The sequence below is a fragment of the Trachurus japonicus genome, unplaced genomic scaffold (genome assembly GCF_045865225.1).
Source record: "Trachurus japonicus isolate A0001 unplaced genomic scaffold, Traja_1.0 AP029687.1".
Classification (NCBI taxonomy): domain Eukaryota; kingdom Metazoa; phylum Chordata; class Actinopteri; order Carangiformes; family Carangidae; genus Trachurus; species Trachurus japonicus.
In genome coordinates, this window is record NW_028219820.1 from 78,598 (window position 1) to 105,818 (window position 27,221).

At 39.0% G+C, this 27,221-nt stretch overlaps 1 long non-coding RNA gene across 1 annotated transcript in view; it reads left to right on the top strand.

Annotated features, from left to right (window-relative positions):
• The first annotated feature begins 24,843 nt into the window (after window positions 1-24,843).
• LOC146960993 (uncharacterized) overlaps window positions 24,844-27,221 on the top strand; it is a 50,080-nt gene continuing 47,702 nt past the window's right edge. The window contains exon 1 of the long non-coding RNA XR_015035314.1: window positions 24,844-25,118. This is a non-coding gene — a long non-coding RNA (uncharacterized LOC146960993). The remainder of the gene's footprint in view (window positions 25,119-27,221) is intronic.

Genomic DNA, 27,221 nt, shown 5'->3' on the forward strand with positions numbered 1-27,221 from the left:
TAAGCCATTCACTGTCGTGTAGGCAGATTTGAAACCACAGTAAAAAGAAAAATCAGTTTTTGAGGTAAAATAATGATATGTATTTGTCAAACATCTACTATGAGTCTAAGATGTTAGGAGCCTTCGCGCATGGACCAGTCCAAGCTATTTGGAGTTTTAAACTTAGAGGCTTTCTGTGACGCGACAATTAGGACAATTGTCTTGTATTTCATGTTGAGGACATCTGACATATCGATCTGTCATCATCATCATCACCCTTGCTGGGTCTCGAACTCACAATCTCTGACACCAAGAACCAGCTCCTAACTCGCTGAGCTAATTATCTGGTAGTGAGACCTGCTGTGTAGCTTCATTTATCCACTCAGGTGAGTCAGTGCCCGGGCAGCTGTTGTGATGAAATGGTCAAAATGTCAGAAATTCAGTGATCTAAACAAAAATCTGATAATACATAAATTGCATCTTGACAGCATGGAAATGTTGGTGATTTGTTTTTAATGATAAGTGTTTTGCTTCATAAGAGAAAATATGATGTTTATAAATTCCACTCTCACATTGACTGCAGTTGTTCCCATGAGAGCAGAATTCAAAATGTTCTAGAAAATTCAGTTTTTGAATTAAAATTCTGATATTTGCTAAACTTCATCAACCATGACTCCAGAATATTCTCATTTTTTTTCAGGAAGTTTGAAAATGTATTTAGCAAGAATTTAATGGTATATGTTTACAGTGCTGTCTACAGTCAAACGTTTTCATGCACTGTAGGCTCAATTTTTGCTTAATCAAAAATCCGAGAAACAAGTTTTGTGGAGGACGGTCTGGAGATGCTCTGTACCAAGTTTGGTGACAATTGAGCAAAAATTGTGGGAGGAGATACATTTTTAAAGTTTTACAGTTATTGAAAAAAACAGAGTGATGGACTTCATAATTTGTAATAAGTTTAAGTGGACAAAAGTTTCAGCAGTATGGAGGCGACATTGTGGTGAAGTTTCAACACTGTAGCATCTACCGTTGGTTTGGTAGGAATTTATAAAGTTTTTAAATTTAAACGCTTATTGTGCCCCCCCTGGGAGGGGGGGGCACATGTCCTTGGAGTTGAGTGAATCTGGCATGGGGTCGGATGTTTCTGTGAAGTTTGGTGAGTTTTCGCCCATGGGAAGTATGACTTCTTTGGAAGAAGAAAGAAAGAAAGAAAGTAAGAAGAAGAAGAATTCCTAGGAATACAATAGTGTCCCGGCAGGAAGAAGAAATACATTAATTAAAATCTAGCCTATTTTTTAGGCCTTTTCTCGAAAATTGCATATCCATAATAAAATGAGTATATCTCTGCAACCACAAGGTCTATTTGAATACTTTTGGTGTCATAGTAAAGGGAAAAAAATGAGGAATTGCTGAGATGTGTAAATTTCAGTATATCTGTTACTGGTAAAGAGTAAATGAAGATGACACACAGAAAAAAATTAATAAAAATTAATATTCGCCTAAAAAAAAATCATATTTTTGATGAGTGCCCTTTAGAATAATGCTGATGAAGCTCAAACTCTCTATAAAATCATTGTACAACATGTGAACATTGTCTCTGCAGTGGTTGATTCTGATTAATTGAAGCAGGACAAAATTATTGAGATTTTACTACAAAATATCCAGGCGAACTTTCCAAAATGTCCATTTTTGGCACAGCTTGGAACCACCTGCTACTATAAACTATTGTTTAATCTTTATTTTCACACAATTTGGATAAACTAACTGAAAATAAATCTACTGGAACCGATTGTAAATAACTAACATAGTGGATTCAGTGTCTCTGCGTACTGCTGCACTCAGAGCAGCTTGTTTGGGTGGGTTTGGCTTTCAGCCTCTATAGAGAGCCTAAAGGGCCTTTCACACCGAACGCGGTATGCGCTGCGCCCACCGCGAGGTACAGCGCAGACAGGCGCAGAGCAGGGCGGCAGCGCGTACACATATGGCGCGAGTTGCTGAGCAACCGAACAAACAAGACAGGATTTGGGGGGGTATATGCAAAGATATGTTCGCCAGGAGCTACAAAACGAGCGGTTCCAGGTGAACTTTGGCGTCAGGCTGAGCAGGGAGCAGTTTAACAGCCTGTTAGAGAGAGTTGGTCTGATCCTCAGGAGGATGACAACTCACTTCATGCATCCGTCACTTTAACTGAACGTCTGGTCGTTTGTTTTCTCTCTGCAAGCGGCTGATTTTTTTTCAGACTCCACTACATCCTCTCCTATTGGACGCGCCGAGATGTCGTCACAGCGCGCTGCGCCCAGATTAAACATTTTTTAATTCGGGCGCAGTGCGCCGCCGCGGCATGCGCCCACCTCGCGTACCGCTCAGCTCGGCGCAGAGCCGTTCGACGGTGCGCCGCGGTAGCACGTACACAATGAATGGGTTTGCTGCCGCCTTCCGCCGCCTGCCGCGTTCGGTGTGAAAGGCCCTTAAGCGGAAGCAGGAAGTAACGGCGCCATGGGACCTCAACTCTGAAAAACTCGCCATTCAAATGAATGAGACTGAAAATTTTATTTCGTGATCCGATTGAATTGTGCCATGAGAAAAAAATATGTCCTCTACCTGTTTAAAACATCACGTTTCATGCCGAGAAATCAGCCGTTTATCATAAAACGGCAACAGAAGAATGTATTTTGTGTAAAGACCGCTCCACGGACTACAGATCTGTGTCCCACAAAAAATACGTCACCAACTGACACGGGAAAGGGCGGCATTTGGTGTGTGACGTCACCTACGCGACTTGTAGTCTTTCTGCTTACAGATTCTTCTGAATTTTATTCTACAATAGTTTTACAACAAACGGCTGATTTCTCGGGATGAAACGTGATGTTTTAAACAGGTAGAGGACAGATTTTTTTCTCATGGCACAATTCAATCGGATCACGAAATAAAACTTTCAGTCTCATTCATTTGAATGGCGAGTTTTTCAGAGTTGAGGTCCCATGGTGACCGTTACTTCCTGCTTCCGCTTAGGCTCTCTATCTCTGCAGCGGAGTGGTCGATTCGAGTGAGGGGCGGCTCATTTTAACCAATAGAGAGAGAGGAATGACGCTAGACCCAGGTCGATGTGATTGGCCGCACTGGCAGCCATGTGCCAGCCATGAACCAATCAGATCAGCAGATCCACGTGCAGGCCAACGTGGGGTTGTATGCGCGCGCACCAGGCTTCCGTGTAGGGTCCTAGAGCCGTGGTGTTTCGGCCCGGCTGATTCAGATGTAAACACTAGGCAGAGTTCAGCTGGAAATATTGTGGATTTACCCATAACACAACCTTTTCACGGCAAAACAGCAAAGGTAAGAGCAAATGTACGACCATGTTTTGGCCACGCAGTGTCTGTTTTTGCTCGACTTTGCTGGTTGTTGTCTTCTCCCTCTGCCGTGCTGCTGCTAGCTGCTGTGTTAGCAGCTGTTGTTCAGGGACGCCCCGATGTTCACGTTCAGATGAGCGGTCGCTGATGTGTTTTGCATAATGTACAGTAGTATACGAGCCAGAAATGTGGCGACTGGGTCCACACAGAGGTGCTTTATGAAGTTTGATGTCTAGTTGTTTGTTTGAGTAGTGTTTGGGCTGTGTTTGGGTCATATAAACATGGTTTTTACACGTTGTAGCCCAGCTTCTGCTGTTTAATTTGACATATAATATGACCATATTCTTTCATAATCAGTGCACTGGGGGCTCTGTTATTGTTATGCATGTCTTCAAGTCCCCCAAATGGGGGACTCTGGATTTTAATAGGTTTTTAATCAATAAAGATTTTTGGACATGACACTTGTTGTTTCGATCTTTAAAAAGAGAGTCTTGTTTCCATGCTGTTACAGAAAATGTGAAGTACGCATTCACTGCTGGTTTCGAGGGCGTAGGGAATATTGGACCGTACAATACTGAAACAACACTTGTCTACAGAAGAGTACTCACCAATGTTGGTGGGGCTTATAACCCACATACAGGTAGTGTATACATCACCACATGCTTCATAACATAAGCTGACAATGTTGAGTATTGGACAGTGATGATGAGATCTCTGCTTCTTTACTGTTCCAGGTATCTTCACTGCTCCAGTTAAAGGAGTCTACTACATCAGATTTACTACTTTCAGCTTCTACAATGGAGGATCTATGGGAGTGAACTTATACCATAATAATCAGAGAGTCCTTTACAATTCTCAGGCCAATGACCCTTATTCTTTAACTGCAAATGCATTAATTCTCCAGATGGAAAAGGGAAGTGTGGTCTATATGACTTTGCACACAGGCTGTACGGTTTATGATTTTAAAGACTACCGGAACAGCTTCAGTGGTTTCCTGCTGTATCGTCTGTGATTTGAAGTCGGCTACTTTGACACCTTCAAGAAAGGCCTTAAACAAACCATGTCAATGATTCATCAACATTTGACTGTTGATTTCACTACAATGAAAAGTAATGTGTATTAGTCAATCACAAGGATTAGTTTGCAATATAAAGGTGTCCATTAAATCACATTCATACCTAATGACTTCCTGTACTGTCCTTTATTATCAGAAACTATAAAATATGTATTAACTGCAATATTCTAAAAACTTAATCAACACTGAGCATTTATGTGTGTATAAATACAGACTCTGTCTCACACAACCCTCAATTACTAGGACACCACAGAGTTACTATGTGTCACATTTTCAAAGAGTGATACCTGTTGTATTTTTCAGAAATACCAAATATTTCTGAAAACAGATTATCTTAACAAATACATATTTTACAATCAGAGGTTTAGATGTCTAATGTTTTTATAGCTTTTCCATCTTTCATACCATGTAATGTTTGAATGTAGTGGAGGATTTCTATTTTAAACTCCTGAATCCTTGGTCTTAACTTAAGTAACAGCCATTATTACAGTTTCCTCCATGGCTCAGTGCTGCTCTCCAGACTGTAGGTCACAGCTCCATGGCGCCATCCTCTGGTACAAACTTCTCACTGACACACTCAACTTCAAACTTGTGTTATTAAATTGTTAGAGTTTCTGTTGCTTTGGATTCATTTGAGGCAGATAAAACAAAAAAGAATGAACTTGCAAATTATAGGAAAACACACTTGCATGATACTTACTTTGATTATTAAAAAAAACAAAGAAAAACTTAAGAGAAGTACTGTTGTTGTTCTCGGATGATTTCACATAAAGTATAACAAAATGAAGATTTTATTATATCATTACTGATATTTAGGATGTCATTTGACCCACATGTTCTCATGACATTTTGGTATTTCTAACTTGTCCCTTTCTTTAAAAACAAACCTTTTACATAACACATTGAGTGTCCAGCCACTGACCAGCTCCATAAACATGATATCACCTGTTTAAATAAGATAAATAATGATACTAATGAGAATCAGGCCATTTGCCCACAGCTGTGGACATTGCATCAGTCTACCTTCATAAATACTGGATGGTCAGTAGCAGCCACCTTCTTTCAGAGTTTGTGCTCCTGTGATCAGTGGGAGTAGCTACATCCACACTAAATCTTGTTGAGTTGATTTTCCTAGCAGGGGTTTCTAGAGGTTTTCCAATGGGGGGTCCTGTGCTGGTGGTGTTGCTCCTCTGTCTGTCTGGGGCATGGGCTCAGGCAGAAAGTGGAGGAGCTGACAATGCTGATATCTGGGCTGAGCTCAGAGCTCTGAGAGACGAACTGAAGTGCACCAAGGCTGAACTGACAGATAAAGTGGCCGTTCTTGAGAAGGAGAAATCAGGTACAGTACTATGCCAAAGTTTTAGGCACTTTAGATTCCAAAAATTCCATATTTTAACCTTCGTCTTATGTCAGCTTTCTGCTATCATCTTTTGTGTTGGTGTCAGTTTTGACCAGAGACTTAAATCAGCTGTAAAATACACTAAAAACAATTGTTTATCATCCCATTTGTTTCTCGACTCTTGGTCACGTTGTTAGGCTTCCTTATCTATGAAAAGGTTGGTTTTGCCTTTGTGAGTTCAGTTTTAACTCTCATGATTGTTCTTATCCCTATCTTATCTTAGTCCTGCAACAGAGGACTGTTGGATTTTAGTCAAATCAATAGGAACACACAATAACCACCAGCCAGAAAAGTGTTATAAATGAAGATTTTAATAATTTCAACAGTGTTATTTCAAAGAACTTCATATGATACAGAGATCAGTCTCAGACTGACAACAACTACAGTAGAGCTGGAAGCAACGAAAACTGAACTGGAGCTCCAGAAGACAAAAGTGGAGAGAAGAAGAGTAATTCATTAAACTATTGGTTTTCATGCTTTTTTTTAGTCCAAGTGATAGAACTGGTTTCAAAAATGAGAACTGTTCCGAAGAAAGTGACAATTAAGTTATGGGGAAAAACTGGATGTTTCTAGAACAAACTGGATGAGATCCAGAGATGACATCTGCAGGAATATTTAAAAACAAAACCAGTACATGCAGTGAACTGAAGACCACATCCTAATACATATTTCAACTACAGACAATCCTGCTTAAACAAAAAAAATCCATTAATATTAATCCTCAAACTCTATGATATTTCAGAGATCAGTCTCAGACTGACAGCAACTGAAAACAAACTGACAGCAACTACAGAAGAGCTGGGAGAAACGAAAACTGAACTGGAGCTCCAGAAGACAAAAGTGGAGGAACTGATTAATGGTAAGTCTTAAAAATCCTATTGTTAGTATATAAAAATTTAAGAAAAGCAATTCATTAAACTATTGGTTTTCATGTGTTTCTAGTCCAAGTGATAGAACTGGTTTCTAGAGTGACAACTGATCAGAAGGAAGTGAAGTACTGGATGTTTCTAAGAACAAACTGGATGAGATCCAGACGACATTTGCAGGAATATTGATAAAAAACCAAAACAGAAGTACATGTAGTGGAGTCCAATGACTGAAGACCTGTCAGGGTTGTAGGAGGAAGGACCCAAATGCAGGAGCGTACAGGCAGATTTCTTGCAAACTAAGGTTTTAATTGCTACAACAGCCAGGAGAACAGAACACCATGACGACAAACAATAATCCAACACGGAACTGAAAGAAACATGAGACTAAATACATAATCCAACACGGAACTGATAGAAATTTGAGACTAAATACATTATCCAACACGGAACTGATAGAAATTTGAGACTAAATACATAATCCAACACGGAACTGATAGAAACATGAGGCTAAATACATAATCCAACACGGAACTGATAGAAATTTGAGACTAAATACATAATCCAACACGGAACTGATAGAAATTTGAGACTAAATACATAATCCAACACGGAACTGATAGAAATTTGAGACTAAATACATAATCCAACACGGAACTGATAGAAACTTGAGACTAAATACATAATCCAACACGGAACTGATAGAAACTTGAGACTAAATACAACAGAACTAATCAAACCAACAAGCAACAGGTGAGGAGACAGGAGGGCAAAGAAACCTGATTGGTGGAGACACACAAGGAGCAGGGCTGACGATGTGAAACGCAGGACAGGTGTGCAAGGAGACTGAGCAGGGAAAACACAGGAAGACAAGACAAGGACTTCAAAATAAAACAGGAAACTAGGACAAGACACAGACCATGACACAACACAGAACTTCAAAATAAAACAGGAACTAAACTAAACAGGGGAACACAGAAACTAAGAGTCCAATAACAAAACAGAACAGAAAACCGAGCCACTAAATGGCGGTAGACCAAGGGCCATGACAAGACCATCCTAATACATATTTGACATATTTTACAGACAATCCTTCTTAAAGAAGAAATGCATTAATCAACAAAGAATTGTGGAGACGAAACTTAATGTTTCGATCTTTTAATATTGTTGTCATGTTGTGTTTTACAGAAAATGTGAAGTACGCATTCACTGCTGGTTTGGATCTCTCAGGACGTATTGGACCGTACAATACTGTAAAAACTCTTGTCTACGGACAAGTACTCACCAATGTTGGTGGGGCTTATAACCCACATACAGGTAGTGTATACATCACCACATGCTTCATAACATAAACTGACAATGTTGAGTATTGGACAGTGATGATGAGATCTCTGCTTCTTTACTGTTCCAGGTATCTTCACTGCTCCAGTTAAAGGGGTCTACTACATCAGATTTACTGCCTACACCGAAACCGAAAGTCGCAAATGGGTGGGAGTCTACTTATACCATAACAATCAGAAAGTCCTGGCTAATTTTGAGTATGGTAGCCCTGCTTCACTTGCAAATGCATTAATTCTCCAGATGGAAAAGGGAAGTGTGGTCTATATGACCCTCGCCCCAAACTTTGTGCTTTATGATTTTAAAGACTACCGGAACAGCTTCAGTGGTTTCCTGCTGTATCGTCTGTGATTTTAAGTCGGCTACTTTGACACCTTCAAGAAAGGCCTTAAACAAACCATGTCAATGATTCATCAACATTTGGCTGTTGATTTCACTACAATGAAAAGTAATGTGTATTAGTCAATCACAAGGCTTATTTTGCAATATAAAGGTGTCCATTAAATTGCATTCATACCTAATGACTTCCTGTCCTTTATTATCAGAAACTATAAAATATGAATTAATTCTAAAAAAAAAAAAAAAAAAAAAAGGTAATTAACACTGAGTATTAGAGTGTGTATACATACAAGCTCTGTCTCACACAACCCTCAATAATTCATATGGAGGAGCCTGATGACAAGGTGACGGCTGACCAGTCACTTTACTGTGTTTGTTTTGAACGAATTACAAATTATGGGAAAACACACTTGCATGATCTTGAGCTCTTATTGTGAATATTAAAAAAAGAAAAAGTGGTGAGAAGTCCTCCCAACTGACCAATAGCCCATTTGAACAAGTGAAAAGTTGTTTTACTGGTTTGATTTAACATAAAGAATAAAGAAATGAGGATTTTATTATATCACTACTGATATTTAGGATGTCATTTGACAGGTTCTCATGACATTTTTGTATTTCTAATTTGTCCCTTTGCTATGGTTGATAAGCTTACAACCCCTCCAAAAGAGATAGCTTCAGAACTCTTTTCCACAGAAAAAAGCAATGAATTTGCTTACTTTTTCAATGAAAAAATCAAATCTATAAGGCTAAATATCAACACAAATCAGCAAAATAATACAATGATGCAATCCCTAAAATCACCTAGGAATAAATCAACTGTAATGTCAGAGTTTAATAATACAGGGAGACCAAAAAACCTTAGAAGAAACAGTTCAGCATCTTAAAACATCGACATGTTGTCTTGACACAATACCATCTGACTTTTTTAAAACTATTATAAGCTCTGTCCAAACAGATCTGCAGCAAATAATAAATTGCTCACTTCAATCAGGCACGTTTCCTAAACCCCTGAAAGTAGCTGCCATCAAGCCACTCTTAAAAAAGAGAACATTGGATACTACCATTTTAACCAATTACAGACCCAACTCAAATTTTCCCTTTATAGCCAAGATCGTTGAGAAAGTGGTTTTTAATCAACTCAGCAACTTCTTGAACTCCAGTGGACTCTTTGACAAATTTCAATCAGGCTTCCGACCTCACCACAGTACAGAAACAGCTCTTATTAGAGTGTTAAATGACATAAGGTTGAACACTGACTCAGGCAAGGTGTCAGTTCTGGTCCTGTTGGATCTCAGTGCTGCGTTTGACACTGTGGATCACAGTATACTGCTGGACAGGTTGGAAACCTGGGCAGGACTCAGCGGGACAGTCCTAAAATGGTTCAGGTCCTACTTAGAGGAACGGAGTTATTTTGTGACCATTGGTAGTTATCAATCCGATCGAGTGGCTATGACATGTGGAGTTCCTCAGGGGTCAGTCCTTGGACCCCTTCTGTTTAACCTGTACTGCCTTTGGGTCAAATTCTACAGAACTCTAATGTCAACTATCATAGTTATGCAGATGACACACAGATATATCTTGCACTGTCTCCAGATGACTGCAGTCCAATAGAGTCATTATGTCACTGTTTAGAGCAAGTCAAAAATTGGATGAGCCAAAATTTCCTTCAGTTAAAGCAGAAGTAAGTGATATATTTGTGTTAATATAAGTCTTAAATAGTTATATCTTCCGACAGCAAACACTTACATAGAGTGTTTGGTCTGAAACACGGGTCTGTCAGTCCCTCTGCTCTGCTCTGAGCCGAGGAGAAAACATTTATCGTATCCTACAGTTTTTATCCAATGAGGAGAGAGAACGGCATGCAGGGCTGTGTGTGCAGCCAAGGGACGCCGTGAATGTGGCGACGTAGGGACGAGGACTGTTATGGTGCGTTCAAGGAAACTCGTATTTTTCCGACCGTGAAGTGGTACCAGTTCGATCTGGTACGAGTTCACCGGTCGGAAGTTACGAGTGGCCGTTATGGTGACTTTCACCGGTAAAACAGGTCGGAAAAACACGAGTGGGTTGCCTGGAACGCTACAAAGTCGTAAGTTGTGACTTGAAGCTGTGATTTACGATTTCAAAAGCCTGCCTGGAACGCAGCATTAGCGAAAACGACTGGACCACTTACTTCTGCTTTAAATCAAGAAAAAACTGAGGTCATTGTTTTTGGAAACAAAGAGAAGAGGGTTGCTGTCAGTAAACACCTTGAGTCACTCTTTAGAAACTAAAGACCCAGTCCGAAACCTCGGCGTGCTGATAGACTAAGATCTGACCTTCAACAGCCATATCAAATCAGTCACCAAATCAGCCTTTTATCAATTTAAGAACATATCCAGAATTAAGGGTTTTATGTCCTAAACTGATCAGGAGAAGCTGATTCATGCTTTTATCTCCAGTAGACTAGACTACTGTAACGCTCTTCTGACTGGTCTCCCCCAAAAAAGTATCAAACAGCTCAGTGGCGTCATTAGGCTTATTTTAGGGGGGCTGAAGCCCCCCTAAAATATTCTTAAGCCCCCCCAAATAATTTGGTGTTCTTTTATTATGTGACTTATTTTTAAATATATATATGTGACATATATTCTCCTTTTAAGAACCCCAGTTGTCACCGCATTTGTCTCTCGTTATTTCTGATTTGTTTAATTTAATTAGTTTGTTGAGTGTGCGACCACCCCCCCTCCCAGCTGTGTGTTGGTAGCGCCCACTCAATTTCCCTACGGGGACAAATAAATTACTACTACTACTATGAAACAGCTGCAGCTCATTCAGAACGCTGCAGCTTGAGTTTTAACCAGAACAAAGAGATCAGATCACATCACCCCGGTTCTTAAGACCCTACATTGGCTCCCACTCAGCTACAGAATAGATTTTAAAGTTCTGCTACTGGTTTACAAATCACTGAATGGTTTATGTCCAGAATACATGAATGACATGTTAGTAGAGTCTAAACCCAGTAGAGCTCTGAGATCTACTGACTCAGGTCAGATAGTGGAGCTCAGAGTTCAGACCAGACATGGTGAAGCAGCATTTAGCTGCTATGCTGCACACAAGTGGAACAAAATACCAGCAGAACTGAAATCAGCCCCAACTGTGAGCACTTTTAAATCCAGGTTAAAAACATTTCTCTTTTCACGTGCTTATAGCTGAGAACTTAAAACTTTATCTATTTTACTTTTATTTGTTCTTGCTTTTAACTCTGTTTTTAGTGTTTTGTTTGTTTTTATTCTGTTTTATGCTTCACTGATTTAAAGATTTAAGAGATCATTTGTTCCTGCTGCAATCGTTTTATATAACACTTGTTAAAATGTATTTTTGTGTTCATCTTTTTTGTCATTGTTGTATGAGCTACTGGACTAACGTGAATTTCCCTGCTAGGGATGAATAAAGTATTCTCTATTCTCTATTCTACTCTATTTTTTTAAATGTTTTGTCTTTATGTAAAGCACATTGAGTTGCCTTGGTATGAAATGCGCTATATAAATAAAGATGCCTTGCCTTGCCTTGCCTTGCCTTGCCTTGCCTTTCTTTAAAAACAAAACTTTTACATAACAGATTGAGTGTCCAGCCACTGACCAGCTCCATAAACATGATATCACCTGTTTAAATAAGATAAATAATGATACTAATGAGAATCAGGCCATTTGCCCACAGCTGTGGACATTGCATCAGTCTACCTTCATAAATACTGGATGGTCAGTAGCAGCCACCTTCTTTCAGAGTTTGTGCTCCTGTGATCAGTGGGAGTAGCTACATCCACACTAAATCTTGTTGAGTTGATTTTCCTAGCAGGGGTTTCTAGAGGTTTTCCAATGGGGGGTCCTGTGCTGGTGGTGTTGCTCCTCTGTCTGTCTGGGACATGGGCTCAGGCAGAAAGTGGAGGAGCTGACAATGTTAGCGCTGATATCTGGGCTGAGCTCAGAGCTCTGAGAGACATGGTGGTGGAGCAGAAGGTGGAACTGAAGTTTACCAAGGCTGAACTTCAAACCCAGAAAGATAAAGTGGCCGTTCTTGAGAAGGAGAAATCAGGTACAGTACTGTGCTAAAGTTTTATTAGGCACTTTGTTGTTTAGATTCCAGAAATTGTCAAAAATTTTAACTATTTTAATTCACAAGAAGAACACTGAGTCCTGCAACAGAGGACTGTTGGGTTGTAGTCAAATCAACAGGAACACACAATAACCAGCCAGAAAAGTATTAATGAAGAAGAAGTTGTGAAATGCTACTTCCAACAGTGTTATTTCAAAGAACTTCATCCTCTATGATATTTCAGAGATCAGCCTCAGACTGACAGCAACTGAAAACAAGGTGACAGCAACTGCAGCAGAGCTGGAAGCAACGAAAACTGAACTGGAGCTGCAGAAGACAAAAGTGGAGGAACTGATGAATGGTAAGTCATAGAAATCCTGTTATAGAAAAATCTAAGAGTAATTCATTAATTCAGAAGAAGAACACTGAGTCCTGCAACAGAGGACTGTTGGATTGTAGTCAAATCAACAGGAACACACAATAACCAGCCAGAAAAGTATTATAATGAAGAAGAAGTAGTGAAATGCTACTTTCAACAGTGTTATTTCAAACAACTTTATCCTTTATGACATTTCAGAGATCAGTAACAAGGTGACAGCAACTACAGCAGAGCTGGAAACAACGAAAACTGAACTGCAGCTCCAGAAGACAAAAGTGGAGGAACTCATTGTAAGAACTGTTGGTAAGTAATAAAAATCCCATTAAAAATCCGTAATTCATTAAACTATTGGTTTTCATGATTTTTTAATCCAAGTGATATAATTAGTTTGGAAGGAACCGACAAGTTATAGGAAAAACTGGATGTTTCTAAGAACAAACTGCATAAATCTTCATCCTCAGCCTCTATGATATTTCAGAGATCAGCCTCAGACTGACAACAACTGAAAACAAGGTGACAGCAACTACAGCAGAGCTGGAAGCAACGAAAACTGAACTGGAGCTCCAGAAGACAAAAGTGGAGGAACTGATTAATGGTAAGTCATAAAAATCCCATTAAAAAATCAAAGAAGAGTAATTCATTAATTCACAAGAAAGACACTGAATCCTCCAACAGAGGACTGTTGGATTGTTGTCAAATCAACAAAAAATAAGCAGCGAAAAAAGTATGAAGAGCTGTGCTATTCCAAAGAACTTTATCCTTCATGATATTTCAGAGATCAGTAACAAGGTGACAGCAACTACAGCAGAGCTGGAAACAACGAAAACTGAACTGCAGCTCCAGAAGACAAAAGTGGAGGAACTGATTAATGGTAAGTCACAAAATCCCATTATTAGTAGAACAATTTAAGAAAAGTAATTCATTAAACTATTGGTTTTCATGCTTTTCTAGTCCAAGTGATAGAACTGGTTTCTAGAGTGACAACTGATCAGAAGGAAGTGAAGGACTGTGGAAAAACGGGACGTTTCTACAAATCTGCAGGAGTGTTGATTAAAACAACTGAAGTACTCATAGTGGAGTCTAATGAGTGAAGACAACACCCTATACGTATTTTAACTACAGACAATCCTGCTTAAACAAAAATAAAATGCATGAATCAATAATGAATTGTGGACATGACACTTGTTGTTTCAATCTTTAAAAAGGGAATCTTGTTTCCATGTTGTGTTTTACAGAAAATGTCAAGTACGCATTCACTGCTGGTTTAGAGGCCATAGGGCATATTGGACCATACAGTACTGAAAAAACACTTGTCTACGGAAAAGTACTCACCAATGTTGGTGGGGCTTATAACCCACATACAGGTAGTGTATACATCACCACATGCTTCATAACATAAACTGACAATGTTGAGTATTGGACAGTGATGATGAGATCTCTGCTTCTTTACTGTTCCAGGTATCTTCACTGCTCCAGTTAAAGGAGTCTACTACTTTGGATTTTCTGCCTTCAACAACCAAGATATAGTCGTGGGAGTCAATTTATACCATAATAATCAGAGGGTCCTGCACAATTCTGAGTGGACTTCTCCTCAACCTTCAGTTGCAAATGCAGTAACTCTTCAGATGGAAAAGGGAAGTGTGGTCTATATGACTTTGCACCCAACCTGTGTGGTTTATGATTCTAATCTCTACCGGACCAGCTTCAGTGGTTTCCTGCTGTATCGTCTGTGATTTTAAGTCGGCTACTTTGACACCTTCAAGAAAGGCCTTAAACAAACCATGTCAATGATTCATCAACATTTGACTGTCGATTTCACTACAATGAAAAGTAATGTGTATTAGTCAATCACAAGGCTGATTTTGCAATATAAAGGTGTCCATTAAATCACATTCATACAATGACTTCCTGTACTGTCCTTTATTATCAGAAACAAAACATGTATTAACTGCAATATTCTAAAAACGTAATCAACACTGAGCATTAGTGTGTGTATAAATACAGGCTCTGTCTCACACAACCCTCAACTACTAGGACACCACAGAGTTACTATGCGTCACATTTTCAAAGAGTGATACCTTTCTGAAAAAAGATTATCTTAACAAATACACATTTTACAATAAGTTTGTATATAGCCTATATATATATTTTTTTTTATCTTTTTAACTGTAATTTTATTTGTGGACCATGGGACACTTGAATTGAAAATAGGGGTTATCTTTTCACATAGTCTAATCAGAGGTTTAGATGTCTAATGTTTTTATAGCTTTTCCATCTTTCATACCATGTAATGTTTGAATGTAGTGGAGGATTTCTATTTTAAACTCCTGAATCCTTGGTCTTAACTTAAGAAACAGCCATTATTACAGTTTCCTCCATGGCTCAGTGCTGCTCTCCAGACTGTAGGTTACAGCTCCATGGCGCCATCCTCTGGTACAAACTTCTCACTGACACACTCAACCTCAAACTTGTGTTCTTAAAGCAGAACTATGCAGGATTTGGGCTGTAATTATTGTGGCTCAGAGTCACTGTGATGGTTGAGTGACCTGTTATGAAGTGAATGGGGTCTAGGCCAATGCGCTCACCCCCCCCACTGGCTGAAAACCGCACTTGCAAGATCAGTCGTCCGTCTCGGTGTTACAAATCTCGTCAATGGATAGAAGTATCGCGAGAAACTGCCTTACGGCAGTACGAGATAAGAACGCATATGACGTCATGCATGTCACGAATCGTGATTGGTTTGAGTTCGGAAAGTCGGAGGAAACCATGGAAACATGAAATGTTTACTGATGAAGTTCAGCTTGTGGCTAACGGGGAGCTAATGCTAACACAGATACACACACCATGGGTCTTTTATAAGATAATGTAATACATCATGACACACACACACACACCTTCGCGTTTTGGAACCTTTATTCCTGTGTGTGTATGTCTGTGTCTTTGTGCCTGTGTGTGGCTGTATTAGCGTTAGCTCCGTGTTAGCGTTAGCTCCGTGTTAGCGTTGGATCAGTGTTAGCAGGGCTTAGCAAACAGCAGTAAACACAAGCACGTGTAGGGGGGGTGGAGGAGGTGGCAGCGGCGAGTTTTTTATTTTTATTTTTTTTTTTTACGACAGTGACATGTGCCTCCCAGAACTGTGGGGGAGCTCCGGAGAGGGGAAAAAAGAGAAACCAACGAAGGAGCGAGCTATTTCCGGCCGACCTGCATAGTTCTGCTTTAAATTGTTAAAGAGTTTTTGTTGCTTTGGGTTTGAGGCAGATCAATTATGGTTGTTGTGAAAATAATAATAATTGAATGAATTACAAATTATGGGAAACACACTTGCATGATCTTGAGCCCTTATTGTGAATATTAAAAAAAGAAAAAGTGGAGAGAAGTCCTCCCAACTGACCAATAATAGCCCATTTGAACAAGTGAAAAGTTTGTTTTACTGGGTTGATTTCACATAAAGAATATCAAAATGAGGATTTTATTATATCATTACTGATATTTAGGATGTCATTTGACAGGTTCTCATGACATTTTTGTATTTCTAACTTGTCCCTTTCTTTAAAAACAAAACTTTTACATAACACATTGAGTGTCCAGCCACTGACCAGCTCCATAAACATGATATCACCTGTTTAAATAAGATAAATAATGATACTAATGAGAATCAGGCCATTTGCCCACAGCTGTGGACATTGCATCAGTCTACCTTCATAAATACTGGATGGTCAGTAGCAGCCACCTTCTTTCAGAGTTTGTGCACCTGTGATCAGTGGGAGTAGCTACATCCACACTAAATCTTGTTGAGTTGATTTTCCTAGCAGGGGTTTCTAGAGGTTTTCCAATGGGGGGTCCTGTGCTGGTGGTGTTGCTCCTCTGTCTGTCTGGGACATGGGCTCAGGCAGAAAGTGGAGGAGCTGACAATGTTAGCGCTGATATCTGGGCTGAGCTCAGAGCTCTGAGAGACATGGTGGTGGAGCAGAAGGTGGAACTGAAGTTTACCAAGGCTGAACTTCAAACCCAGAAAGATAAAGTGGCCGTTCTTGAGAAGGAGAAATCAGGTACAGTACTGTGCTAAAGTTTTATTAGGCACTTCGTTGTTTAGATTCCAGAAATTAACTAATAAACTATTTTAATTCACAAGAAGAACACTGAGTCCTGCAACAGAGGACTGTTGGATTGTAGTCAAATCAACAGGAACACACGATGACCAGCCAGAAAAGTATTATAATGAAGAAGAAGTTGTGAAATACTTCTTTCAACAGTGTTATTTCAAAGAACTTCATCCTCTATGATATTTCAGAGATCAGCGTCAGACTGACAGCAACTGAAAACAAACTGACTGTAACTGAAAACAAGGTGACAGCAAATGAAATCAAGGTTGCAATAAATGAAAACAAGGTGACAGCAACTACAGCAGAGCTGGAAGCAACGAAAACTGAACTGGAGCTCCAGAAGACAAAAGTGGAGGAACTGATTAATGGTAAGTAATAAAAAATCTTGTTAAAGAAAAATCTAAGAGTAATTCATTAATTCACAAGAAGAACACTGAGTCCTGCAACAGAGGACTGTTGGATTGTAGTCAAATCAACAGGAACACACAATAACCAGCCAGAAAAGTATTAATGAAGAAGTTGTGAAATGCTACTTTCAACAGTGTTATTTCAAAGAACTTCATCCTCTATGATATTTCAGAGATCAGTAACAAGGTGACAGCAACTACAGCAGAGCTGGAAGCAACGAAAACTGAACTTCAGCTTCAGAAGACAAAAGTGGAGGAACTGATTGTAAGAACTGATGGTAATAAAAATCCCATTAAAAATCTAACCAGAGAAATTAATTAAACTATTGGTTTTCATGCTTTTCTAGTCCAAGTGATATAATTAGTTTGGAAGGAACCGACAAGTTATGGGAAAAACTAGATGTTTCTATAAGAACAAACTGCATTGATCTTCATCCTCAGCTTCTATGATATTTTAGAGATCAGCCTCAGACTGACAACAACTGAAAACAAGGTGACAGCAACTACAGCAGAGCTGGAAGCAACGAAAACTGAACTGGAGCTGCAGAAGACAAAAGTGGAGGAACTGATGAATGGTAAGTCATAAAAATCCCATTATTAGTAGAAAAAAATCTAAGAAGAGTAATTAATTAAACTATTGGTTTTCATGCTTTTCTATTACAAGTGATAGAACTGGTTTCTAGAGTGACAACTGATCAGAAGGAAGTGAAGGACTGGATGTTTCTAAGAACAAACTGGATGAGATCCAGACGACATCTGCAGGAATATTGATAAAAACAAAACAAAACAAAAAAGTTGACACAAGAAAACACCTTAATACATATTTTACAGACAATCCTGTATCAATAAAGAATAGTGGACATGACACTTGTTGTTTCAATCTTTAAAAAGAGAATCTTGTTTCCACGTTGTGTTTTACAGAAAATGTGAAGTACGCATTCACTGCTGGTTTAGAGGGCACAGGGCAGATTGGACCGTACGATACTTACAAAACTCTTGTCTTTGGAAGAGCACTCACCAATGTTGGTGGGGCTTATAACCCACATACAGGTAGTGTATACATCACCACATGCTTCATAACATAAACTGACAATGTTGAGTATTGGACAGTGATGATGAGATCTCTGCTTCTTTACTGTTCCAGGTATCTTCACTGCTCCAGTTAAAGGGGTCTACTACTTCAGATTTACTGCCTACAACAACCAAAATGGAGGAGGCGCGGGAGTCAACTTATACCATAATGATCAGTGGGTCCTGCACAGTTATGATACCAGTAACCCTCAATCTTCAATTGCAAATGCATTAATTCTTCAGATGGAAAGGGGAAGTGTGGTCTATCTGACTTTGCACGCAGGCTGTGCGATTTTTGATAATAATCACTATCGGACCAGCTTCAGTGGTTTCCTGCTGTATCGTCTGTGATTTTAAGTCGGCTACTTTGACACCTTCAAGAAAGGCCTTAAACAAACCATGTCAATGATTCATCAACATTTGGCTGTTGATTTCACTACAATGAAAAGTAATGTGTATTAGTCAGTCACAAGGCTTGTTTTGCAATATAAAGGTGTCCATTAAATGGCATTCATACCTAATGACTTCCTGTCCTTTATTATCAGAAACTATAAAATATGAATTAATTCTAAAAAAAAAAAAAAAGAGTCCTTAACACAAAGCATTAGAGTGTGTATAAATAAACACTTGCATGGTCTTGAGCCCTTACCTTGAAGGTAAGGGCTCAAGACCATGCAAGTGTTTTTCTTTTTTCATATTCAAGTTGAATATGAAAAAAGAAAAAGTGGCGAGAAGTCCTCCCAACTGACCAATAATCCATTTAACCAAGTGGAAAGTTGTTTTACTGGGTTGATTTCACATAAAGAAGAACAAAATGAGGATTTTATTATATCATTACCGATATTTAGGGTGTCATTTGACCCACATGTGACTTGTCCCTTTCTCTGAGCAAAGAAACAAACAAAAACCTTTTACATAACACATTGAGTGTGCAGCCACTGACCAGCTCCATAAACATGATATCACCTGTTTAAATAAGATAAATAATGATACTAATGAGAATCAGGCCATTTGCCCACAGCTGTGGACATTGCATCAGTCTACCTTCATAAATACTGGATGGTCAGTAGCAGCCACCTTCTTTCAGAGTTTGTGCTCCTGTGATCAGTGGGAGTAGCTACATCCACACTAAATCTTGTTGAGTTGATTTTCCTAGCAGGGGTTTCTAGAGGTTTTCCAATGGGGGGTCCTGTGCTGGTGGTGTTGCTCCTCTGTCTGTCTGGGACATGGGCTCAGGCAGAAAGTGGAGGAGCTGACAATGTTAGCGCTGATATCTGGGCTGAGCTCAGAGCTCTGAGAGACATGGTGGTGGAGCAGAAGGTGGAACTGAAGTTTACCAAGGCTGAACTTCAAACCCAGAAAGATAAAGTGGCCGTTCTTGAGAAGGAGAAATCAGGTACAGTACTGTGCAAAAGTTTTATTAGGCACTTTGTTGTTTAGATTCCAGAAATTGTTAAAAATTTAACTATTTTAATTCACAAGAAGAACACTGAGTCCTGCAACAGAGGACTGTTGGGTTGTAGTCAAATCAACAGGAACACAATAACCAGCCAGAAAAGTATTATAATGAAGAAGTCATGAAATACTTTCAACAGTGTTATTTCAAAGAACTTCATCCTCAGCCTCTATGATATTTCAGAGATCAGCTTCAGACTGACAGCGACTGAAAACAAGGTGACAGCAACTACAGCAGAGCTGGAAGCAACGAAAACTGAACTGGAGCTGCAGAAGACAAAAGTGGAGGAACTGATGAATGGTAAGTCATAAAAATCTTGTTATAGAAAAATCTAAGAGTAATTCATTAATTCACAAGAAGAACGCTGAGTCTTGCAACAGAGGACTGTTGGACTGTCGTCAAATCAACAGGAACACACAACAACTTATTTTAACATATTTTAACAAGCCGGTGCATATTCTCATTTGCCATGGTCATAGTATTTCAAAGGAGGTTAAATCCAAAGCAACTGGACTTAGTTATTTGTCTAGGAAGACGTTTCACCTCTCATCCAAGAGGCTTCATCAGTTCATGTAGCATCTGACCAGGCTGGGACTGGTCCAACTATCTGGTGTGGAGACTCACTATTTAACCTCTTGTGTGGGCGTTCACCCTTGTGAACGCCCACACAAGAGGTTAAATAGTGAGTCTCCACACCAGATAGTTGGACCAGTCCCAGCCTGGTCAGATGCTACATGAACTGATGAAGCCTCTTGGATGAGAGGTGAAACGTCTTCCTAGACAAATAACTAAGTCCAGTTGCTTTCGATTTAACCTTCTTTGAAAAACATATTTTAACCTTTGTCTTCTTTAACCTTCTTGTGTTAGCTTTCTTCTACCGAGTTTTTATTGTTTTATTCTGTTTAAATAGAGGTTACTGACAAAGTCAAAAGCCTTGATGCAATAAACAAATGTATGTGGTAGCCTACTTTTATGCATTAAAAACCTAAAAACAGTTTTATAATGAAGCCAGAAAGGTATTATGAAGAAGTTGTGAAGTGTTACTTTCAACGGTGTTATTTCAAAGTATTTCATATTTCAGAGATCAGCTCCAGACTGACAGTGACTGAAAACAAGGTGACTGCAAATGAAATCAAGGTTGCAATAAATGAAAACAAGGTGACAGCAACTACAGCAGAGCTGGAAGCAACGAAAACTGAACTGGAGCTCCAGAAGACAAAAGTGGAGGAACTGATTAATGGTAAGCAACTAAAAATCCCATTAAAAATCTAACCAGAGTAATTAATTTAACTATGTGTTTTCATGATTTTTTAAATCCAAGTGATAGAACTGGTTTGGAAGGAAGTGACAAGTTATAGGAAAAACTGGTTGTTTCTATAAGAACAAACTGCATTAATCTTTATCCTCAGCCTCTATTATATTTCAGAGATCAGCCTCAGACTGACAACAACTGAAAACAAGGTGACAGCAACTACAGCAGAGCTGGAAGCAACGAAAACTGAACTGGAGCTGCAGAAGACAAAAGTAGAGGAACTGATGAATGGTAAGTCATAAAAAATCTCGTTATTAGAAAAAAAAAATCTAAGAAGAGTAATTCATTAAACTATTGGTTTTCATGCTTTTCTAGTCCAAGTGATAGAACTGGTTTCTAGAGTAACAACTGATCAGAAGGAAGTGAAGGACTGGATGTTTCTAAGAACAATCTGGTTGAGATCCAGACGACATTTGCAGGAATATTGATGAAAACAGCACAAAACAAAAAAGTTGAATCCATTGAGTGAAGACAACACCCTAATACATATTTTACAGACAATCCTGTATCAATAAAGAATTGTGGACATGACACTTGTTGTTTCTTTAAAAAGGGAATCTTGTTTCCATGTTGTGTTTTACAGAAAATGTCAAGTACGCATTCACTGCTGGTTTGGATGTCGCAGGGCATATTGGACCGTACAGTTCTGAAAAAACTCTTGTCTACAGAAAAGTACTCACCAATGTTGGTGAGGCTTATGACCGAAATACAGGTAGTGTATACATCACCACATGCTTCATAATATAAACTGACAATGTTGAGTATTGGACAGTGATGATGAGATCTCTGGTTCTTTACTGTTCCAGGTATCTTCACTGCTCCAGTTAAAGGAGTCTACTACTTCAGATTTACTGCCTTCGGCTACCAAAATGGAAAATGGGTGGGAGTCTACTTATACCATAATAATCAGAAAGTCCTGTTCAATGCTGTGCTCAATGACCCTGAAACTTCACATGCAAACGCAATAACTCTCCAGATGGAAAAGGGAAGTGTGGTCCATATGACTTTGTACCGGAACGCTGTGCTTTGGGATGATAATAACTACCGGAACAGTTTCAGTGGTTTCCTGCTGTATCGTCTGTGATTTTAAGTCGGCTACTTTGACACCTTCAAGAAAGGCCTTAAACAAACCATGTCAGTGATTCATCAACATTTGGCTGTTGATTTCACTACAATGAAAAGTGATGTGTATTACTCAATAACAAGGCTTATTTTACACTATAAAGGTGTCCATTAAATCACATTCATACTTAATGACTTCCTGTACTGTCCTTTATTATCAGAAACTATAAAACATGTATTAACTGCAATATTCTAAAAACGTAATCAACACTGAGCATTAGTGTGTGTATAAATACAGACTCTGTCTCACACAACCCTCAACTACTAGGACACCACAGAGTTACTATGCATCACATTTTCAAAGAGTGATACCTGTTGTATTTTTCAGAAATACCAAATATTTCTGAAAAAAGATTATCTTAACAAATACACATTTTACAATAAGTATTTTCTTTTTATTGTAATTTTATTTGTGGACCATGGGACACTAGAATTGAAAATAGGTGTTATCTTTTCACATAGTCTAATCAGAGGTTTAGATGTCTAATGTTTTTATAGCTTTTCCATCTTTCATACCATGTAATGTTTGAATGTAGTGGAGGATTTCTATTTTAAACTCCTGAATCCTTGGTCTTAACTGAAGTAACAGCCATTATTACAGTTTCCTCCATGGCTCAGTGCTGCTCTCCAGACTGTAGGTTACAGCTCCATGGCGCCATCCTCTGGTACAAACTTCTCACTGACACACTCAACTTCAAACTGGTGTTCTTAAATTGTTAAGAGTTTTTGTTGCTTTGGGTTTGAGGCAGATCAATAATAATTGAATGAATTACTCAAGATGGGAAAGACACTTGCATGATCTTGAGCCCTTTACTGTGAATATTAAAAAAAATAAACAAGTGAAAAGTTGTTTTACTGGGTTGATTTCACATAAATAATACAAAAATGAGGATTTTATGATGTCATTACTGATATTTAGGATGCAATTTAACAGACATGTTCTCATGACATTTTGGCATTTCTAACTTGTCTCTTTCTCTGAGCAGAAAAACAAAACAAAACGACAACAAAAAAACTGATACCTAACACAAATTCAGTACAGCCACTGACCAGTTGCATAAACATGATATCGCCTGTTTAAATAAGATAAATGAATGAGAATCAGGCCATTTGCCCACAGCTGTGGACATTGCATCAGTCTACCCTAATAAATACTGGATGATCAGCACACATTGACATATTTTTCTCAAATTTCCTTAACAACGTTCAGTCGCAAGTAATATTGTTATTTGTCCACTCATAATACTACTAGCCTACTACTACTACTAATAGTTTGCCTAATGTCATTTCAGTAATACAGTGTGGCCCCAACCCCTCACCCATTGTTACCCTAGTAAAAAAAATGAATTACCAAAAAAATAATATAAAAAGAAAAGTGAAAAAAAGAAAAAGAGAGTGAAAGAGAAAGGAAAAGTAATAATAAGATAAATAATCATATAAATAACATCTAAAAAAAAACCTTCATAAATCATTTATCCATTTAACTGCATGAAAATTACACATATAACATCAACACACATGTAGATTCATCAAGCAAAAAAGAAAAAAGAAAAAAAGAATCCACAGTAGCAAAAGTAGAGCTGTTTGTTAAAAATATTAACAGATTTTTACAAGATAAGGTATATTGTCTCCATGCAAACACTACTTACTTTTACAAGCTATTAAGGGCCAAATGTATGGAAAGAGTAGCAATGATTTTATTTTATAGCCAAGTATTCACATACCCAAAGACACCAAAACCCAAATAAAATATGTATCTATTTATTTACACAAATGAATTGAAAATAGGGGTTATCTTTTCCCATAATCAGAGGTTTTATTTAGTGATTTGTAAATGTCTAATATTTTTATAGCTTTTCCATCTTTCATACCATGTAATGTTTGAATGTAGTGGAGGATTTCTATTTTAAACTCCTGAATCCTTGGTCTTAACTTAAGTAACAGCCATTATTACAGTTTCCTCCATGGCTCAGTGCTGCTCTCCTGACTGTAGGTTACAGCTCCATGGCGCCATCCTCTGGTACAAACTTCTCACTGACACACTCAACTTCAAACTTGTGTTCTTAAATTGTTAAGAGTTTTTGTTGCTTTGGGTTTGAGGCAGATCAATAATAATTGAATGAATTACACATGATGGGAAAGACACTTGCATGATCTTGAGCCCTTTACTGTGAATATTAAAAAAAGAAAAAGTGGAGAGAAGTCCTCCCAACTGACAAGTGAAAAGTTGTTTTACTGGGTTGATTTCACATAAAGAATAAAGAAATGAGGATTTTATTATATCATTACTGATATTTAGGATGCAATTTAACAGACATGTTCTCATGACATTTTGGTATTTCTAACTTGTCCCTTTCTCTGAGCAAAAAAACTCCCCAAAAAACAACAACAGCAAAAAACTTTTACATAACACATTGAGTGTTCAGCCACTGACCAGCTCCATAAACATGATATCACCTGTTTAAATAAGATAAATAATGATACTAATGAGAATCAGGCCATTTGCCCACAGCTGTGGACATTGCATCAGTCTACCTTCATAAATACTGGATGGTCAGTAGCAGCCACCTTCTTTCAGAGTTTGTGCTCCTGTGATCAGTGGGAGTAGCTACATCCACACTAAATCTTGTTGAGTTGATTTTCCTAGCAGGGGTTTCTAGAGGTTTTCCAATGGGGGGTCCTGTGCTGGTGGTGTTGCTCCTCTGTCTGTCTGGGACATGGGCTCAGGCAGAAAGTGGAGGAGCTGACAATGTTAGCGCTGATATCTGGGCTGAGCTCAGAGCTCTGAGAGACGAACTGAAGTCCACCAAGGTTGAACTGACAGATAAAGTGACCGTTCTTGAGAAGGAGAAATCAGGTACAGTACTATGCCAAAGTTTTAGGCACTTTGTTGTTTAGATTCCAGAAATTCCCTATTTTAACCTTCGTCTTATGTCAGCTTTCTGCTATCATCTTTTGTGTTGGTGTCAGTTTTGACCAGAGACTTAAATCAGCTGTAAAATACACTAAAAACAATTATTTATCATCCCATTTGTTTCTCAACTCTTGGTTACGTTGTTAGGCTTCCTTATCTATGAAAACGTTGGTTTTGCCTTTGTGAGTTCAGTTTTAAAGGTACAGTATGTAAGAAATCTAAAGCAACTGGCTGTAAAATCCTCCTAATATGTCACAGAGACTCAGGAATAATGTTCATATAACATGATGAACTCACCAACAACAATAGTACAGCCAGAGTATTTGCATTAAAAATCTTTTTTTGCAGACTGCAAATCATGTTTATGTTTTGAATTTACTTTCACATGTTGCGCCACCCCCTCTCTCCCAGTCACGGCGGCATCAGTGGCGTTTCAGCCTCCGGTCTGCTCCACTGAGCTGCCGCTACGGCTGGGAGAAAAAATGAGATCACTGTGTTTTGAATTTGACTGCAGTTACTGTTTTTGGCCACATTCTTACATATGGCACCTTTAACTCTCATGATTGTTCTTATCCCTATATCTTATCTTAGTCCTGCAACAGAGGACTGTTGGATTTTAGTCAAATCAATAGGAACACACAATAACCACCAGCCAGAAAAGTGATATAAATGAAGAAGTCATTTCAAAAGTGTTATTTCAAACAACTTCATATGATATTTCAGAGATCAGCCTCAGACTGACAACAACTACAGCAGAGCTGGAAGCAACGAAAACTGAACTGCAGCTCCAGAAGACAAAAGTGGAGGAACCGATTAATGGTAAGTCAAAAAATCCCGTTATTATAATCTAAGAAGATTAATTCATTAAACTATTGGTTTTCATGCTTTCTTTAGTCCAGGGGTACTCAAATACATTTGTCGAAGGGCCAGAATTTTTCTTAACAGACACCTTGGGGGCCGCACATCCAAATAGGCCTAGATTGAAATTAAATTAACCTTTTTCGTCTAATAATTTAAATATTTTTATTTTACTTGTAAGCACATCATTTTTATTTATACACTTCATGGTGTTTTGTATGATATAAAATGAAAAATCTTGACATTATCATATCATCATTTACATATCATGCTGGAGCTTTACACTGCTGACTTGTATCCTCAGACATGCCCTGTGATTTTCAATTTAAATATGACCTGACCATCACAGGACGTCTGACTCTGTTCTGAGGATACAAGTCATTGGTCCTGAAATGTGTGTTTCTCTTCTATAATACACATTCTACATCTCGGAGGAGACGTCTTTCCACACATGGGCTTCCTTCACCTGTCAAACGAGGCAGAGCTCAGTGGGAAACAGTAGGAGAGACACAGGCCGAGGGAACCGGGACACAACACCGGGGGAGAAGCAGGTCGTGCAGCTGTGCGCCGCAGACGTGCACGGAAAAACAATATGCATCTCATCATATGCGCGCGGCTACGGCTTTTGAGTTGTGCGCGTGCATGACGCGCGGCTACATTGAATGGGTTTGAGCGCGCGCAAAAGACGCTTCATCTGAACGGCCCCCCATGCATGATGCACACACAGTTGAACCAAGACGGCGGTGAAAATCACCCACGGTCTCTGCAGACAGGCAGGGAAAACCCTGCAGTCCAGCCCGCTCCCCAAACACTCGCGCATGGTGATTTGGGTTCGTCGGCGTTTCTGTATCCCAGTGCAGGGCCTCACAGGCACACACAAACGGAGCGACGTGTTTCCATGTCCCAGCGCTTTGACAGGCGCACGGAGCCCGAGAAATACAGTATAGAGTAATATATAAACTAGTAGAACTCAGTCGCGGGTCTGATTGGATGGTTCGGCGGGCCGGATGCGGCCCGCGGGCCGCCTATTGAGTACCGCTGCTTTAGTCCAAGTGATAGAACTGGTTTCAAAAGTGAGAACTGTTCCGAAGGAAGTGAGAATTAAGTTATGGGGAAAAACTGGATGTTTCTAAGAACAAACTGGATGAGATCCAGACGACATCTGCAGGAATATTTAAAAACAAAACC